At 48.8% G+C, this 20215-nt stretch overlaps 1 pseudogene; it reads left to right on the top strand.

Annotated features, from left to right (window-relative positions):
* The window catches only part of LOC123090290 (ankyrin repeat-containing protein At5g02620-like), a 165704-nt pseudogene that overhangs the window by 109890 nt on the left and 35599 nt on the right, over nucleotides 1-20215 (top strand).

Below are 20215 nucleotides of genomic sequence, written 5' to 3'. Positions count from 1 at the left end.
TTCTGAGTTATGTTTTCCAAAGAGAAATTTTTCAAATTCAAAGTTATCAGCTATGTTGTGTGTATATTATCATGTTATTTGCACAGAAATTACCGGGATATGCTTTTTAACAACTTTTATCCTGGGGTCAAAGTAGTTACCACGGTGTTCGTACGTGGGTTATCAGCTTTGTTGTGTGTATACTACCATCCTATTTACACAAAATTTACAAAGGATTGTTTTTCAATATTTTTTCTCGGGTCAAATGGTTACCATAGTGTTTGTACGTGAGTTATCAACTTTGTTGTGTCTATATTATCATGTTATTTACATACAAGTTACCGGAATAGATTATTTAACATTTTTTGGGTAGAAAGGTTATCATGGTGCTTGCACGCGAGTTATCATCTTTGTTTTGCTTATATTGCCATGATATTTGCACAAAAGTTACCGGGAGTATTGTTTTCAACAACTTTCATTCTGGGGTTAAAAGAATTACCGTAGTGTTTGTATGCGAGTTATCGGCTCTATTGTGCGTATATTACCGTCATATTTACATAAAAGTTACCGGGGTTTGTTTTTCCACTAAATTGTTCCCCAGTCAAAACTTACCGGCTCTATTGTGTGACCACGAGTGTTTGTTACATTATCAGGTCGTGCCTAAATTACTATGTTATTTACACAAAATTTATGTGTATATTATCTTGTTGTTTAGACAAAATTATCGGGATATGTTTCAATATATTTTTTCCGGATCAAAATTACCATGGTATTTGTATGTAAGTTATCAGATCTACGATGCATAATCGTGCTATTTATCCATAAGTTATCACGGTCTTTGCATCATAATTTACTAGGCCCGCATGCGTCAAATACCATGCTATTTACATACAAGTTCTCGGTTTTGTCACGTGAGAGAAGCGGATCAAGTTATTTTTCTTTTCCACTCATTTAATAAGCATAAAATACATGTAATCTGCATAAAAACCAGAGGAGACAGTTAGCTCAGCTGGTAGCGTGCTATGGCCTCAACCAACAGGTTCTCGTTCGATTCTTGCAAGCGCCTTTTTTATTTTCCACGCGCGAAACTGAAAAAAAATGGATCGATTGTTGCGCGGGAGATAAAAAAAACGATCGAGCGATTGTTGCGGCGAGGAGCGGATCGAGCAGTCGCAAGGTCGTACGTGCCTGTTGCTAACGAACAGTCGGCAGGAAATTAGCTTTATCGTTTTGTGAAAGAATCCCTCCCTGCCTGGCATACCGTAATTGAAGCTGAATCTGGTTTTCAGGATCGATCTCATGTGACGCCCGCTCCCGTGGTTCGTGTTGCATCGGGAGGTGACCGTTTGGTGCGACCGTGAAACCAAGCGGAACGGGTAGGCTCAGGAAACAAACTGATCCATCCACACTTTTCCCGTTCCGGTACGGCATTTCTGTCTAGCACCAAATCAATGCGTGGGCCCAACATCGACTACCCCGCGGAAAAGACAAGTCGCATACGCTCAGGAATACGAGAATACATGTGTATCCCGAGAAGAACCAAGGGCTAAGATTCTGGCCTCAGCTGTGCCCAGGATCAGAAACGAATTTTCCTTTACTATGAGCCTATCATGGTGTTTCAGCTTCAGGTCTCATTCCTTTAATGCCTACAAATTCAGGTCTCATTCCTTAATGCCTACAAATGGTGTTTCACTTCAGTCAAGTAACAATCTTGTGATTTACTATGAGCCTATGATGCAGCCGTCCAGGAGAATTACCTCTCTCCATGTAGATCTATTTGCATTGCTGTTAACTTCAAACTAACATTTCATATATAGATTTACGAACCATGTCAAATAAGTAGTCTTGTGTTTCTTCATGATGCTGAATCCTGGTGTACATGATATAATTTTTCTTTTGCATGGTGTCTCCTTGATGTGCATTTTGAATTAATCAGATTGATATGCAACCGCCTATTTCTTTTAGGCATAGCCGGTCCCAAGAACAGGTTAGAGCATCTCCAGCCGTTCGGCCCCCCAGGGCGCCAAAAAGAGCGGCCTGGGGGCGAGCCGGCGCTAGATCGCCCCCGAGGTTTGGTTCGCTCCTAGTCACAGGCCCACGGTCGCCGGGGGTTCGGCGAAGTTTGTTTTAATTTTTTTGCAAACTCGGCGACTTTTGCATGAACTCGGCCGTTTTTCATCGAAATTTGTACAAAAACTTAAAAACCTGCATGAACTAACTTAAAAACGAACTAAAAAGCCTAGCCGCTGCCGCCATCGTGGCCGCCACCGCCATCTACATGCCGAGAAGCCTGTAGAAGCGGGTGTAGTCGCCGTCGTCGTCATCGCACGCCTCGCCTGCGACGTCCCTGCTGCATCCCTCGCCGAGTCGCCGACACCACTTGACGGCCCGGCCTCGCCCTCGTCGTCGCTGTCGATGACAATAACGCCGCCCTCCTCGGCGCGGCGACGGGCCTCGGCGCGGCTACGGGCCTGGGTCTCCTGGTACGCCCGACGCTGGTGGCGCACCTTCTCGCAGACGTAGTCCTCTCTCACCCATTTGAGGGTGGACTCGTCGTCGGGGGCCACCATGCGGGCGTGCTCCGGCTTCACGGGGAGCATGTCCGGCTCGGGCTTCAGCCGGACCAGGCGGAGGGAGCGCCTCGTCGGGGCCGTCACAGGTGAGGGCTCATTAATGATGAGGGCGCTGCAGCGAGCGCAACGCTTGAGCGGTGTCCCCTCCGGCTCGGGCTTGACGGGGCGGAGGGCCGGCGAGCCGGAGCCCAAAAAGGAGGACGACCCCGGCTCCATTCCTGAGTTGCTTCTTCAGTTGTTGGCATCTTTGCAGTTTTCTCTGCCTTTGCCTTCTCTCTCTTCTCATGTGCTTGAGCAGATGATGGTTCATTCTCATCCATGACAACAGTGTCCTCAAAGTCTGGGTAGATGGGCAGGTGCTCCTTATCCAATAGATATTTATCTTTGCCCTTCTTGGAGTTAATGAGCTCCAGAATGTGTGGGGCATACCCACAAGATCTCTTCTGATCAGCAGCAGTCCTTTTGATTGTCTCCACAATCAGACTCATGACTTTGAAATTTTGAGGCACATCAAATATATGCAACAAGTTGATAGCATGTACTCTAATCATCTTGTGATCACCTGACTTGTGTAGCAAAGTGTGCCTTAGAATCAAGTTGATGGTAGGTAAACCAGACAACAAATAGTGGATAGATCCAAACTTATGAGTTTCCAATGCAGCATCTGGGATCTCTCTGTAGATGCTAGCCATGGAGTTGTGATCCTTCTTCTTCTTGGCATAGACATCCAAGTCATCTTCACTTTCTTTTGGAGCATTGATCAATTGACCCATTCTTCTATACAAGATTGGTACCTTGTACCTTCTGACATCTAGATGATCTTCCCATCTGGGTAGAAGTGGACAGTGGAGTAAAACTGCATGATCAGCTCATCATTCCACTTGGTGAGCTCCTGAGCAACAAATGTGTCAACTCCACATGATTTGAAGCTGTCATATACTCCTGGATAATGATATTCATTCTTCCTGATGTACTCCCAGTCAACCCATCTCATGTCACACACTATGGGCTTCTTGTCAAGCAGGATTGTCTCATAGAAGTCTTGATGTTCCTTTGTGTGGAACCTGTAGTCCACAACAGTTCTCCTCCTAACAGCATAGGGATCAGACTGTCTCCATAATCTCAGTCCTGCATCCTTTCTGAGCTTCATGTCCTCTGCAACTGGATGTGCATCATTGTGGTCAGGGATCTTGGGCTTCAACTTTCTCAAGACAAGTGTATCATCTTCTTCATCAGTAGCTTCAGTCACTGGGGCCTTGTTCTTCTCTTCAGCTGGAATACTCCTGGTGTTTCTCTTGGGTGCAGTCTTGGGCTTAAGAGCATCAGCCTTGGGAGAATCTTTGGGCTTAGATGGAGCAGCCCCTGATTTGATAGCATCTCCCATCAGCTTCTGAGCTTTAGGTGCTGGTGCAGCAACCTCTTCCTCTTCTTCCATCATTGAGGGCTTCCCAACAACTCTGGCCATGGTCTTCTTGACCCTTTCTTTCCTCTTCTTCACTTCAGCAGTAGCCTCTTCGGGTTCAGATCCCAAAGCTTCTTGAGTGGATGCTCTGACTTTTAGCATAGGCACTCTCTTGGCTGGAGCTTTTCTGTTCATTCCTGGCTTTGTTGAGGCTGCAGTGCCAAACTCTTTCTTTATCACTTTCTTCTTGGAAGTGGCCTCATCATTAGCTGCAATGTAATCCTCATCCTCTGAATCAGATGTTCTCTTCTTCCGTATCCCAGTAGCTGCCTTGGGCAAGTTACTAGGTGTGCTCCTGCTACCCTCATCATAGCTGCCTGAGGGACTAGTGCCCTCACTCATCTGAGCCTGTTCCTCTGACTTGTTCTGGCTGTCAATTTGATCAGACATTTTCAAGCAAACAACTGTCAGTATACCATGTGAATAGGTTGTAGATGAGGTAGAGTAGATGAGCATCACAAAGTATAGAAGTTTTGCAAAATAATTGACTCAAAAACTTAGTTCTAGTTTTCCACAAAAAGCATTTTGGAGCTACCGATTTATAAACTCCGTGATACCGAAGCAGATTTTGGAAGCTAAACTAGTGAACTCAGTCAGACTGAGTCACAGTTTGGTGGCACCGAGACTGCTAAGGTTTCACAAAGAATCGAACTCGGTCAGACCAAAAATCGCATGTGCAATGGCCTAAGCCAAATCGGTGAGACCGATTTCAACAACTCGGTCGGTCCGAGATGAATTCGGTGGAAACCTAACCCTAAATTTTCAAATAAAATCAAACCTACTGGATGTTTTAGTTGGACAGGATGATTTCATACGTGGCAAGAATCATGGCAATGTAATGTGCTACGAATCGGAGTTTAAAGAATAGCACAAAGAGTCAAGTTCATACCCTATCCGGCGATGAACTTGCTATGGCGGCAACGGTGGGGCAGATTGCCGTTGACGGCGGTGGATTCTAGTCGCGGGAGGTCGCTAGCGATGAGAGGACGATCCGGACACCCAAGAAGGTAGAGCAGGTTACGCGCAGGCGAAAGGTTTCGAAAAAATTTCCAAAATTTGACCCGTCGATATTTATAACCTGACCCTGTCGGTGTGACCGAGTGGAACAACTCGGTGGCACCGAGATGCAAAACTGCGAACAGTTACTGCAACTCGGTGTGACCAAAAAGTTCTAATCGGTTGCACCGAGATGAAAACCTAGATCATCTTAGTGAACTCGGTGTGACCGAAATGGATTTCTCGGTTAGACTGAAATGCACAAAGAGGTTTTGGAAGTTTAAGTCTATGACAAATCGGGAACTCCGAGTGCTCCTCACACAAAGTAATTTGAATTTGACTTGATCAAACTTTGTGATGTAGCATGAATAGATTTTAAGATGAGAAAAGCATAGATAGCTAGAGAGGGTACTTAGGCATTCTTGTCCATCCACTTGGTCAAAGAAAAAGAGACCAAACATTCAAAACAACAAGTGGATGTCCTCGAATGAGTAAAATATGCAAACGACATGTTCACACAATAAAATGGCAAATGAAGTATGTGGCAAAGTATGCACAACCAATTCTAGCACCTATCAAACAATTGGTGATGACTAGGTCATCTATATATGAGTATATTGACTTAGGAGTCAAATGAGAACATTTGATCATAGGTCCTATTCATCGTTTAAGCACAAGTGGGGTTACCACTTTTACATAAAGCATTGTTGTGTTCACACCATTAGAGTTGCTTTAGCTCAATTCTTTAGAGTAAAGCTCCCCCTAGATGTGATATCCCCCCTAAGAGGGATGAAGTAACCTTGGGTTTTGTCGATGATGAATTCATGTAGGTGTTGAAGATGTGGATGATCAATGTTGTTGTAGATCATCCGGAGCAATCCATTGGAGTGAATTGCACTTTCAATACCTACACGGGTTAGTCCCACAAGGAACAAATAAGGATATCCATAGACATAGAGTGATGCACACACAAGATGATGTCCATGAAAGCAATAGGTTACCTTGTCCCTTATCTTACCAACAAGAGGGTTTGTCACTCCTCGGATTAGTGCAAGATATGGAAGTTGTTTGCACTTATCCTCACCAAAATCATAAGATTGAAGTATGTTGGCGGAGTCAGCCTCAAGAACTCTCTAGTTCTTATTCTTTGGGATCCACATCATCTTGATGGGAATCCTTGGAGTTGTAGTCATACTTGATGAAGTAGAACTTGATGTAGTCTTGGGAATCCACTTGACCAAGGCCTTAGGAGCTTCTTCAAATGCATCAATCCCCTCTTGAAGCGTGCCCTTGCCTTTTGCTTGTGGTCTTGTGGTGGAAGATCATATTGAGCTTGTGTTCCGTTGAAAGAAGTAGGATCGTACTTATCTTGTTGAGGAACAAACTTCGTCTTGGGGTATTGGTCTTCTTCCCGCTCAACTCCATTGGCATTGAACTTTCGTTCAAAAGCAACACCTTGATTCTTCCGGTGCCTCCCTTGCTTGCGTACAATCTCCTCGAATTTCTTACTTCGGCAAGGCTCTTGTAAACACCTTTCTCTATAATTCCCTTCAATAAGCTATTTTCTTGCTCAAGTGTAACTTGGCTAAGAGAATCATTAGTGGAATCAAGAGAACTACTAGAAGCAACAATATTGGATTTAGCATGATTACTGTTACTACTAGAAGGAGAATCTTTCTTGTTCTTGTTACTAGACTTGACTTGAGGCATTTAAGTAGATAAGAGTAAACACTTGGCAATGTAAGAAGAACTTTTCTTGCGAAGATCATCATTGATTGCCTTTAAAAACTCATGCTTTTTCTCAAGGTTGAGCTTTTCAAAGCATAACTTCTCATGAGTCTTTAAAAGTTCTCGATGATCTTCCAAGATAGTTTCATGAGATAACTTAAGAGTGTTTAGTTCTTTAGTTAGGTGCTCAATCTTCTCCTTATCATTGTCATTCGTTTTATCTTGATTAGCATGATTAATTGACGTTTCATCATAGTATTCATCACTAGAGTTGTCAACAAGTAAATCATCATCACCTAACAAGTCATCTTCATCACTATTGAAATGAACATACTCAGGATATGATACCTTTGGGCCTTTAGCCATGAAGCATCTTCCAATTCCTTCATTTGGTGAGTCAAATACGTCGTAGGAGTTGGTTGACACAAGTGCTAGACCGGCAACACCTTCATCTTGAGTATATTCGGAGTCAGAATGATAACTTCTCTCGGAGTGATGGTCAGAGTCACAGCCGGATACCCATTCACCAACATGAGCTTGATGTCTTTGTTTTGTGTAGCTCTTTGATGATTTGTCCTTCCTTTCCGAATCCTTGCTTCTCCGGGATGTTCTTCGTTCATAAAGATTATCTCTACTCTTCCTTTCTTTTGGTGGTGATTCTTCTCTTCTACTTCTTTTTGGGGAATCTTCTCTTCTTTTGTAGGGAGCCGTACACTCATTGAAATAGTGTTCGGGTCTTCCACAATTGTAGCAATTACGCTCACGACTCAAAGATCTTTTGTCATTATAGGACCTTGACTTGGAACTTCTTTCCTTGCTTCTACTCTTGTAGAACTTGTTGAAGTTCTTCACCATTAGGCTCAATTCTTCATTGAAAGTTTGTTTCTCACTTGATGATGTGGGAGCTTCACATGAGGCTTTGTAAGCACCACTTGACTTGTTGTGGAGCTCTTCCTTATCCTTGAGTGACATCTCATGAGCAACAATCCTTCCAATGACTTCCGTTGGCTTGAGATTCTTGTAATTGGGCATCATTTGGATCAATGTGCACATGGTATCATATTTTCCATCCAAGGCTCTTAGGATCTTCTTGATGATGAATTTGTCGGTCATCTCTTCACTTCCTAAGCCGGCAATCTCATTTGTGATGAGAGCAAGCCTAGAGTACATTTTAGAGACGCCTTCACCATCCTTCATTTTGAACTTGTCAAGTTGACTTTGAAGCACATCCAATTTGGATTCCTTGACGAAGTCGGTACCTTCGTGCATGTCAATAAAAGTATCCCAAATTTCCTTTGCATTCTCAAGATGGCTGATTTTGTTGAATTCTTCGGGCACAATCCGTTGAAGAGAATATCACAAGCTTGAGCATTGTATTGCAGCATCTTCAACTCTTCCGCGGTAGCTTCACGGTCTGGTTCTCTCCCATCAAAGAATTCACCTTGCAAGCCAATACACACAATAGACCAAACGGCGGGGTTATGTCCAAGAATATGCATTTTCATCTTAAGCTTCCAACTAGCAAAATTAGTACCATCAAAGTAAGGACCTCTACGGTGGTAATTTCCCTCGCTAGACGTCATACTCTCCTAGGTTGTGAGACCAAGGCTATGACCACCAAAAGCTATGGAAATCAAAGCAAATGGAGACCAAAGCTCTGATACCAATTGTAGGATCGAAAGTATGTCTAGAGGGGGGTGATTAGACTACTTGACCAAATAAAAATCTAGCCTTTTCCCAATTTTAGTTCTTGGCAGATTTTAGCAACTTAGCACAAGTCAAGCAATCAACCTACACATGCAATTCTAAGAGTATAGCAGCGGAATGTAAAAAAATTGCATATGAAGGTAAAGGGAGGAGTTTGAGGAAGCAAACGCAATGGTGATGCGGAGATTTTTTATCCGTGGTTCCGATAGGTGGTGCTATTGTACATCCACGTTGATGGAGACTTCAACCCACGAAGGGTAGCGGTTGCGCGAGTCCACGGAAGGCTCCACCCACGAAGGGTCCATGAAGAAGAAACTTTGTCTATCCCACCATGGCCGTCGCCCATGAAGGACTTGCCTCACTCGGGTAGATCTTCACGAATTAGGCGATCTCCTTGCCCTTACAAACTCCTTGGTTCAACTCCACAATCTTGACGGAGGCTCCCAAGTAACACCTAACCAATCTAGGAGACACCACTCTCCAAAAGGTAATAGATGGTGTGTTGATGATGAACTCCTTGCTCTTGTGCTTCAAATGATAGTCTCCCCAACACTCAACTCTCTCTCACAGGATATGGATTTGGTTGAAAGAAGATTCAAGTGGAAAGCAACTTGGGGAAGGCTAGAGATCAAGATTTAAGTGGTAGGAATGGAATATCTTGATCTCAACACAAGTGTAGGTGATTCTCTTCTCAGAAAATGGATAGTGAAAGTGTAGGCATGTTCTGATGGCTCTCTCCACGAATGAAGAGTGTGTGGAGGGGTATATATAGCCTCCACACAAAATCTAACCGTTACACACAACATACCAAACTCGGTGGGACCGAATCGTTAAACTCGGTCAGACCGATTTAGTTCATAATGTGACCGTTAAGCATTTCGGTGGGACCGACATGTCCACTCGGTGGAACCGATGTCATTAGGGTTAGGGCATAATGTAATCTCGGTGAGACCGATTACACAAAATCGGTGAGACCGATTTTGATAATAAGCTAACCTTTGGGTTGGTCAGGCAAACTCGGTGGGACCGACTCGCTCATCTCGGTTGGACCGAAACGTTACAAAAGGGAAACAAAGAGTTTGCATTGCAATCTCGGTGGGACTGATCGCTCATCTCGGTTTGACCGAAATGTTACAAAGGGAAACAGAGAGATTACAATCCCATCTCCGTGAGATAGAGATCCCTATCGGTGAGACCGAAAAGACTAGGGTTTCTGGCAGTGGCTATGTCAAGTGAACTCGGTGGCGCCAGATAGAATGTTTTGGTAGGGCCGAGTTTGACTTTTGGTTTGGGACATATGGAGATGTGAGAAAGTAGTTGAGGGCTATGGAGCATATCACTAAGCACTTTGAGCAAGCAACTCATTAAGCAACACCTCACCCCCTCTTAATAGTGTTGGCTTTCCTATAGACTCAATGTGATCTTGGATCACTAAAAGTAAAATGTAGAGTCTTGTGCTTTGAGCTTGAGCCAATCCTTTTGTCCTTAGCATTTTGAGGGGTCCACGTTTCTCATCAATGTCATGCCAAACATTGAGCTTTCCTGAAATATTTATCTTGAAATAGTATTAGCTTAATGAGATATATGTTGTTAGGAATTACCAAAACCACCCAGGGATAGTTGCACTTTCAACCGAGGGTCTCAGGTCAGCCACTGACAGGCGAGAGTCACTAATGGGGATCCCCAGATAAGTAGTTCGGAATGACCCTAGCCGACAGTTAAGTCGGTTAGCAATACTCTGGCTATCAGAGGCAGAATATCCCAAAACCATCACCGTGCTTTTATCGATGTTTATTTTGAGGCCTGATAGGTGTTGGAAATAGAGCAGGAGGAATTTTAGGTTCGAGATCTCAGCCACCGAGCCTTGCACCATGATGATGGTGTCATCGGCGTATTGGAGGAGGGAAACATCTCCTCCCTCCACCAAATGCGGGACGATGCCTAGGATGTGGCCGGCGGCCTTGGCCTTATCCAAGATAGCGTCCAGGGCATCGACTACCATGATGAGCAGGAAAGGGGAGAAGGGGTCCCCCTATCTAACCCCACATAAGGTGGGGAAATAGGGTCCGATTTCCCCATTAATGTTCACTGCAGTGCGCCCAGACGACACCATCTGCATGACCCGGGAGACCCATCGACCATCAAATCATTTTCTGAGCAACACTTCCCGAAGGAAGGGCCAGCTAACCATGTCGTACGCCTTATGGAAGTCAATCTTCAGGAATACTGCTTTGAGGTTTTTGGTCCGGACCTCGTGCAAGACTTCATGAAAGACCATGACCCTATCTAAGATATACCGACCCTGAATAAAGGTGGATTGGTCCGGATGAGTGATGCGGCCAGCCAAAAGGACTACCCTATTGGCGAACCCCTTTGCGATAATGCGGAAGATCACATTGATCACTGTAATGGGGCGAAACTGGCGAATGTCCGAGGCGCCCGGGACCTTGGGGATCAAAGTGATGATCCCGTAGTTAAGGCGCTGGAGGTCAATGGAGCCCACATAGAACTCCTCAAAGAGGGCCATGACCTCCTGCTTTATTGTGGGCCAGAAGGTCTCGAAGAACTTAACCGGCAAACTGTCAGGACCCGGGGTGAACGATGGATTCATCCCCTTAATTGCGAGCCAGACTTCCTCCTAGGTGAACGAAGCCGTGAGAGTTGCATTCTCCGAGTCCGAGCTGCACTGCGTGCCCACCCAAAAGAGGGGTGAAAGAGCCAAGCCCCCACGAGGGGGCGGAGAAAAGGTATTTATAGAAGCCGTCAACATGAGAGCGGATCTCGCACAGGCGCTGCAGGAGGGTGTCCCCATCCCACAAGAAGGGGATGGTATTACGCCGCCGCCGCCGATTGGCGATTGCCTGGAAGTAGGCGGTGTTAGCGTCCCCCTTGAGAACCCACTTTTGGGTTCCCCGAAGGCGCCAATAGGCCTCCTCGTCTGTGTAGATGACCATAAGCTGGTCCTCAAGGTCGTAACGATGCATCCATTCATCAGGAGATAAGCCCACGGAGTCTGCCCGGAGGTCCAGAGCTTGGATGGAGGCCAGAAGGGCCTTCTTGCGGCCCCGAAGATCCCGCCCAAGGTTCGCACCCCATCCCTTCATGAACTGGCGGGAGCGCTTGGCGCAAAAGTGTCAATCATCCACCGCAGAGATGGACTCTTGAGGGGCGAGGCGGGCCTCCAGCCACCGTCCGTGAACGGCCTCCGTGAAACCGCTCTGGTTAAGCCAGAATGTCTCAAAGCGGAATCTAGGGGCGGTGGGGGGCGCTCATCCTGAGAAGATAGAAGCAGGGGAACATGGTCCAAGCCAATATGAGTTATGGCACGGAGGGAAGCAAGGGGGCACCGCAGCTCCCACTCAAGAGAGACCAAGACCCGATCCAACACGGAGCGGGTCGGGTCAGCCTGGCGATTGGTCCAGGTGAACCTGTCACCAATCCTATCTAATTCCCTCAGACCGAGATCGGCAATGCAATCATTGAACATCTACATTCACAGGAAGTTGACTATACCGTTGTTCTTGTCCTCCGCAAACCGGAGGAGGTTGAAGTCTCCACCCACAACGACTGGAAGGCGGGCCGCCGACACCTTATTCTTGAGCTCCTCAAGGAAGGTCACCGATCGACGGTGGTCGGCAGGGCCATAGACTATGATGATCTCTCATTTGAAGTTCAGAGCCCTCTCGAAAATCTCCATGCTTACAAAGAACTCACCCCTACCCATACCACCAACCTTAAAGGTGGCATCCTTTACACCTGACAGGATGCCACCTGAGTGCCCGACAATCACACTAGAAGGAAGCCAATGCCAGACAAATAGGTGAGTGCTTAGACGCTCAAGCTCGGACAAGATGAATTCAGATCGCATGGTCTCTTGGATTGCTACAATGTCTATCCACTCCTCGCGCATGTACTCGACGAGTTGGCGGTGCCGGCCATCCTGGCCGAACCCGTAGATGTTCCAGAATAGGGTCCGCATTAAGCCGCCATTGAGGGGCTGCTTGACCCTAGGACACGTGGGGCGCTTTGCGCGTGAAGAGCGGCGGTGCGGGAACGGGTTCGGCCATGGATCTCCTGGGGCCCCCACAGTCCGGGGGCCCCTCCCCAGGTGTATGTATGTAGTGAGTTTAGGGGGCGTGGCTTAGCAAGGTAATCACTAATCAGGCTTGGATGGAGGCGAACATAGCGATTCTTTTTATTCCGCCACCTAGCAATCCCAGATTCTACGCCGTCCTTTTCCAGATAATAAGCACGCCAGTATGCTCTTTCTCTCTTATAATTTCCATCCTAATCGATCGCCAGTTTGCCGTCTCCCCGATGCGATCTCTATTCCCGGGCGCCCCCGATCGCGAGATGTAGTCAGTACTCAGTACATGCCGCGGATTTCTTTCCCGCCTTCAGGCGCTGACATGCTGTACCTAGTATCGAATACCGATCAGCCTTTCATGCCCAATTATTTATTTATTTCCAGTATGGTGAAAAAAGATACAATATGTTGATGAATTGATACATGAGAGAGGCGCTCTTGATAAAATGATCAAGAGTAATATGCTTCATTGATTTCAAATGGTGAATTAGCGAGTTTTGTGGAGGAAGGGAATCAAATTGATGGGAATTCTGAATCTTAACAAGAGGAAACTGTTGACATTAATATAGGTGATAAAAATGTAAGTGTCCCTGATAGAACAATTATTCGACAGATGCACATGCACAATCTACAAGTGTTGATGGACACCCTGTTTTGCCTTCTTTTTTTTTTGGAATTGAAGATTATAAATTGACTCCATCATATGGTGTACTATGTGAATTTCTAGCATGTCAGGGAAGTCGTTTTTTTATCCTAATGCCTCTGTTGCTTATCATCTTATTTATAGGCATATAACTGTTGCATCGGCGGGTTAGTTCTCCGCGTCGCCCGAGCCAGGCGACTCGGGGGAAACCTAGCCGCCAGTGCTTGTCGCCCGCCCACCGCTCACCTCCGCGTCGCCGCCGCCGGAGGGCCGTCCGGCGAAGCCGCGCCGGGCCCTGGGATGGCGGCGGTGGTCATGTCCTTCCTCCTCATGCGCCCCTCCCCCCCTCCCACGCCCACCCTCCCCTCGCGCCAGATCTGGGCCGGCTGCGGCGGCGGCCTCCTCCTCCGGCGGCGACAGCGGCCTCCCCGGGCCTCCCCTGCTTGCTGGCGGCGCGGGTGGACTGCCCCGGCCACAGTTCCTCGCGGTGATGCCCTGGTCCGCCCCAACGCGATTTCGTCGCCCTCTCCGGCTAGTTGCGGTGCTCCGGCCGGCCGGCCTCCGCTGGGCCCTGCTAGCTACGGCTCCTCCCCCTCCGACCCCCACCCACCCACGAGTTCAGGTCCGCCTCTTCGAGGGCCGACCATGGAAGCTGCTGTTGTGCCCATCGGTGTCTGCCTTCTTTGGCACGTCGGCCGGGTTTGGCTGCGCGCGAATCCGCTTCAACACCACCACCTCGCCACCCCTCACCCCGCAGGGGCGGCTTCAGCCCGGCGGCAATGGACCTGCGCACCCTTCCAGCGTCCGGCCGGCGCGGCTTCGGACCCGACTAGCCTCGAAAGCTGCGCTCTTTCCGGCTCTCTTGGCTCTTTGTCTCCTCGGCATATCCGCACCATCACCGCCCTGAGGTGTCTTGGTTGGCCATCCATCCCGGTGCATCTTCGTCACCGGCATGCTCGGGGTGCTGCGTCCCCTTCCAGTTCCCTGGGCCCACCGGCGTCCCTGCTGCTCCGGTCCCGGTGGCTCGGATCTCCGTTCCTTCCAGATCCTGGCTTTCCGGGGCTATGGTCACCGTCCCATCCCCACTTCATTCCGCGCAGCCACGCATCTTCATCCTCCTCCGGAGTTCGCGCGCCCGGCGATGCACGGTGCCTCCTTTGGCGCCGTGCGTGGCTCCCCTTCCTGCAGTCGCAGCACCTGCCTACACCAAACGACCTCCTCTTCGACTCGTGTTCCGACGACTTGGGATTGCTTGGAATTGGCCAGGGCAAAAGCCCGCATCTTTTGCTGGCAGCAGCGACGCCCGCGGGTGTCGTCACCTTCCTGGAGGCCTTGTCATGGCCGTTCTGTGCCCCTCTTCGAGCATCAGGGGAAATCCTAGGTCTGGGTTTCCGGATCGGACGACGACAGCGTCTCGGTGTCGTTCTCCTTCTTGAAGGCGTCGTCTTGGTTGCTCGCGGCGTCCTCGGTGCGGGCTTCCGAGTTTTGGTTGTCTAGTTGTAGATTGGTTTGCTTCTCTGGTCGGAGAGTTTAGCCGTGTTCTTCTTTGTTTGGGTCGTGCATCTCTCATCTCTCCGTTTCGGGCACCATGGTCACGCCCCTTGCGTCCGTGCCATGTGTTGTACCACCTCCTGTAATCATTCTCACTTCTTCTATCAATGCAATGATACGCAAGCTTTGCGTATTCGAGAAAAAAAAAACTGTTGCATCGGCAGAAAGAAGCTTTCCAAAGATATAATTATTGAAGAACTATTTGAGACAATAAGTAAGAGAGTTTAAATGGTTTGACGACGTTATGCATTGAGAAAAGTTGTTGGCTTAGATTGACATCAACCCCATCATAAGTAACTTTGCGTCGAGGATTGATTTTTTTAAGGTATTATGTATAATTACTTCATATGTATACTGTTTTTGATGCATTTAAGTGTTTATTCGTAACATTTTATCTACGCATATATCCATTATTATTACTATATTATTTATACTAAGGGCCCCCAGTTTTGGTTTCGCCCCGGGCCCCCAAAATCTCAGGACCGGCCCTGAGAAAGATCATAATAATTCAACATATAGAAAAGATAATGCATGTATTGTGCAGAGTCGCACCTTACAACGTAAGTCGGCCCTACACCATGCACTTGTGCCGCAACCCTAACAATTCAAGTGGCATCACCAACTTTTTATAACAAGTGAAAACCACATATGAGTTTGTAATGAGAAGCTATCATGCTGGAGTTTCTGTGAAATGTGCTAAAGTCTTTTAGTACCTTACTAATTTTCTTTCAAATGCAAATATAATTAAAACACACCACTCTCATATCTATTCCTCTAGATTTATTTCTTTTCTTATTCTAAAAGAATGTTACCATCCCTGATGGATTTGTTTCTTGAATTTCTTAGGTCAAAAGTGGGCTTTAGAAAAAGTTCTGTTTGATATATCTTCATTGTTACAATAATGTAATTCTTCAAGCATACACACACATAACTAAATGTTCCATTGGTCATCTTCCAGAGATGGTTGATTTGCTTTTGCAATGGAGGCCCGTGCTTGGTAGCGACCTACACATAAACAAGAGCAGACAACTGCATTTTGTTTCATCCGACGGTGATTATTTAATCATCGCAAAGATCATAACTCATTCACCACCCAACACTACATCTACTACTCCTTAAAAAAAAGAAGGAGGCAGATTCAAACAATCACATCCATTCATCATCAATATCTAATGACCCATAATCCTCTGTGTTTAACGCTCCAAACCACAAATTAAGCCACTGCGATCCATCAATCGCTAATCTGCCCCGCCGTTCAAAAAGAATACCGCTGCCCGCACGACCGCACGACCTCGACCTCTCGCCCGCTCCTCATCCTCCTCCTCGCAACGGACGCCACAACACGGGCAGGGGCCTCCGCACGCCGATCCTCCCGCACCGTTCGCCGCCATGCCGTTCCTCCCGCAGCTGTTCACCGCGGGAGCCGCCGCACCGTTCGCCGCACCGCCGTTCCTCCCACAGCCGTTCGTCGCGGGAGCCGCCGCGCCATTCGCCGCCCCGCCGTTCCTCAGCTCCGTTCGCCGCGAGAGCCGCCGCGTCGTTCGCTGCCCCGCCGTTCCTCCCTCTCCATTCGCCGCGGGAGCCGCTGCGCCCTTCGCCGCCCAGCCGTTCCTCTCGAAACAGGCTTTCGCCCCGCTTTATATATAAAGCACCAACCACATAGAGTACACGGCCGAACGATACAAGGGGATGGGATAGCCCTCAAACAATGCCGACCCCAGGCTAACCGTATCACGCACACGCTACAACGCTACCGAAATAGAGTACAGAAGGAACTGAGAAACACCACACGAAGCCCTATATCACCTAAGTTCCACGACAACACCCCCAGGAGGGAGAACGACGCTAAGCGTCGCCGTTGCCGAGTCCCGAACAAACATAGGTTTTCACCCGGAACCCGGACACGGAGAGGAGCACCACGACGACGTCTTCATGAAGATAACGGCGCCCGCGAGCGTCATCATCGTAGGCGACAAAGTGCGGAGCTTTCGCTTGGCAACTCCCCCGTGTCACCGAACGAGGTCTCCAGGGCCAGCGCGACGCGCCCATAACTCCAGATCCGGATCGGGGCGCCGCCATCGTCAGAGACAAATAGCGTGCCCTACCCACCCGCTGCATCACCTCTTGCCGCCCACTCGACCAAGAAAGAATGCCATCACCGTCGCCATGGTGCCCGCCGGAGAGCCAACCCTGCGGACCGCCTTCCGGGGCCGCCACCCCGGCATCCATGTCCAAGGCTCCACAAAACGTCCACATCACGATGCATCCACCATGGTAGGAGAAGTAAAAGGGATCTTCTTTCTCTCCTAGCCCGGCATCAGTCTCGGAGTATGGGTCGACGCCTCCACAGTAGGAGCCGCCCACGCCTGTGTCTCTAGCCGGTCTTGGTGGGCTGGGGAATACACTGCCCCGTGACTCCCGACGGCCGTCGCCGAGCGCGCTCGCACGATGCCATGTCCGTGGCCCTTGACGCCGACCTCAGCGCCCATGGGCACCTCCCGGATCGAGCCCAGGCACACCTACCGGGAGCGCAAACTCCGACTCGCCCCGGGCCCTTCCAGATCCGCCCGAGCACGAGCCCCAACTCACAGCCATGCCTTCAGCCTCGAGCCAGGGGAAGGAGGCCCGCTGCCACCACCCACCGCCACCGAGGAGGGCCGACACCCAGCTCCGAGCACCGCCGCCCCGCCGACACGCACCATCTGTGCCCCCGGACTAGGCAACTCCAGCCACAACCGCCACCGGACCACCCCTCCGTGGCACACCACCGCACTAACCACCACCAGTAGCCGAGACCACCGGCATTGGCCAGCCCATGCTGCCATAGCCCGCGCCGCCCGCCTGCAGCAGGCTGGAGATCCCCCCGATCCAGATCTAGAATGAGGCGCTCACCACAGCCGACCCTTGCAAGCACGCCCCACCTGGCCGCGGAGCTGCAGCCACCCGCGCCTCCACGCTAGAGCGCCACCGACCGGCCGCCCCGACGCAGCTGCGCCGCGCGGCCCTTCATAGCCGAGCACCGCCACCCGAGTCGCCGCCCCGCGCCGGCCTTCCACAGGCAGAGGAGGAGGAAGGGCCCCGCCGCCGCCGCGCCATCCGGGCTTTGCCCGTCAGCGCCTGTCGGCGGTGGCGGGGAGGAGGAGAGGGAGGAAGAGCCGAGGGCCTGGCGGCTAGGGTTTCCCTCCCGGCGCGCGCAGGCGCATCGTGGGAGGGGGAGGGGGCGTGTCTGGTTGTCTTTATCTGATCCCAGCCGTTCCTCCTGCTCCATTCGCCGCGGGAGCCGCCGCACTCTACGCCGTCCCGTCGCATGGTGGTCGGAGGGGTGAGATGATTGGCTCTGGTGGATTCGGGCATGTCTACGGATGAATCTGGACACTGGCGAGCTCCTCGCAGTAAAGCAGGTGCCGGCTTTTGTGATTTGGTGATCTGGTTTGCACTTTCTGCAAACTTGAGAAGTCATTCGTTACACTAACTCTCTCTCTCACCTTTGTTTGATTTTTTTGTTCCAGCTTTGATTGGAAGCACCAACACGACCTGGGAGAAAGCCCAAGTGAGTACCACTTCCCCAACCGATCTGGTTACAAATTTAGTTGTTGAGATTTTTCTTCATATGAGGTGATTTGTGGCTTCTGCTTCTATAATTAGGCGCATATAAGATAACTCAAGGAAGAAGTGCAGCTCCTCAAGAACCTTTGGCAACACAATATTGCAGTGAGTAGATGAAATACTACTGATTACATATCAGATTTTGTTTATTTAACTTCTAGCCCGTAGTTGCTTGATCAATTTTATATGGTTTGAGAATAGCCTACCATTTCAATCTGTGAAATATTGCTGAATTTTGTAAACTGTCAGAACATGGTACTTACAACCAATGAAATCTTGCTGAACGTTTCAACCTACAGGATCGGGTAGTCAATTTTGCATCATTGATATGATGGCGATGTAAAAAAGTCAGCAGTTACATCTGCTTCCTCAGGTTGATGCTTCATGCTCAGCAAGTTTCCTTTCCCTTGAGTAGACTTGCCTCGGTAGGTTTGATCTTGTGCTGACAGACCCGTACACCACATCTTGTAGAAGGCTGATATGGATTATGCTCGACCTCTATGACTTCACTCGAGTTAATTCCCTGCGATGCAATTGACACAATTATCCTCGATACCAACAACGATCACCCTGGGAGATGGGCTTCCTAATATTCTTTATTTTCATTTTTCTTACACTTATGGTACGATTGCAGTGATTGGTTGGACTAAGTGAGGATTTGTTTGCTATAAGTTAACTGCAAATCATTTTTTGTCAAATGGCACATGATTCTGATTAAATCACGGCTATATATTTTCTTGTAGGGAGAGAAGGAGGACATAAAGGCATTGTGGATATATATAAGAAGACCCAACGGAAGAAGCAAAGGGAGGAATGCCAACAACAAGAGGCTGCAGCTAAAGGTCAAGACTACAGAGTTGAAGAAGAGCCTGCAACAAGTGCAAAGCTTGTGACCTTTTTCAAACAATAGTGGAGTCCTGATGTTATCGACTTAATTTTTCTCTTAAATCAAGACTTGATGATTATCTTCTTCACTCCGCAAAGTAAGAAGCTGAAACCTCTTCAAAGATGTTTCACTTCAGTCAAGTAACAATGTTGTGATTTACTATGGAGAGCGGCGTTACTGAGTTGGGCTGCATCTGAACACGTTATCCTGGGCGTTGGTACAGCTCTTGGGATGAGCGCTAGTGGGTCCATGTCAGCATATACGGGCGGAAGAAAATGATATCGCTCGGTGTGAACAGAGTTGTACGCTGGCGCTCGGGCACGCTTTTTTGGACCGCCTGTTAAGTCCATGAGCCGGGCCGTGGCTCAGGTCCGTCAAGAAATCTTGATCCCCGAACAGGCACGTAAGGACGCCGTCTTATGCAAAAAAGCCGCCATCATGGTTGCAGTAAATGCTGCTCGGTAGTAGGTCAGTTGTGGGGCAGCCGGAGATATGACGATCTCCCTGTTTGCAAAAATGAGCAATTCCCCTCCACCCAGGCCCCCACCCTTCTCCCCACTCCCTACCCCCAGCCCCAGGTAAAATGGTGGAAGGCGAAGGAATGGCGGCGGAGGGAAGTACGGCGATGTGTGTGGAGAATTGCATAACGGGCTTGAATTTCTGCTAGATCCAGTGGATAGGTACGATGTATATCTTAGTACTATGTTCTTTTCGATCCAGAAAGGCATGAACAAGGGGAAATGCTGAATGCTCTTCGTTTTCCCCATGATGCCGTAGATTCCCACTGACTGAGGTCACTGCCGACGTTGAGCGGCCAGATCCACTTGTGCTGATGGACATGCGGCGGTCAGCGCCGGCTACTGCCGACTCTTCTTGCGCGATTGTAGTTGGCCACATCCGTGCTTCCTCTTAGCATAACAGAGCCCCTTGCAAGAGGCCGCTTTCACCAACCAAATCCGCTGAGTCGACTGGAAAGGTTAACCCAGAAGCCCCGGGG

Source organism: Triticum aestivum, chromosome 4B, assembly GCF_018294505.1.
Source record: "Triticum aestivum cultivar Chinese Spring chromosome 4B, IWGSC CS RefSeq v2.1, whole genome shotgun sequence".
Classification (NCBI taxonomy): Eukaryota; Viridiplantae; Streptophyta; class Magnoliopsida; order Poales; family Poaceae; genus Triticum; species Triticum aestivum.
Note: the sequence above shows the minus strand (reverse complement) of the source record. Positions and strands in the feature narration are given on the sequence as shown.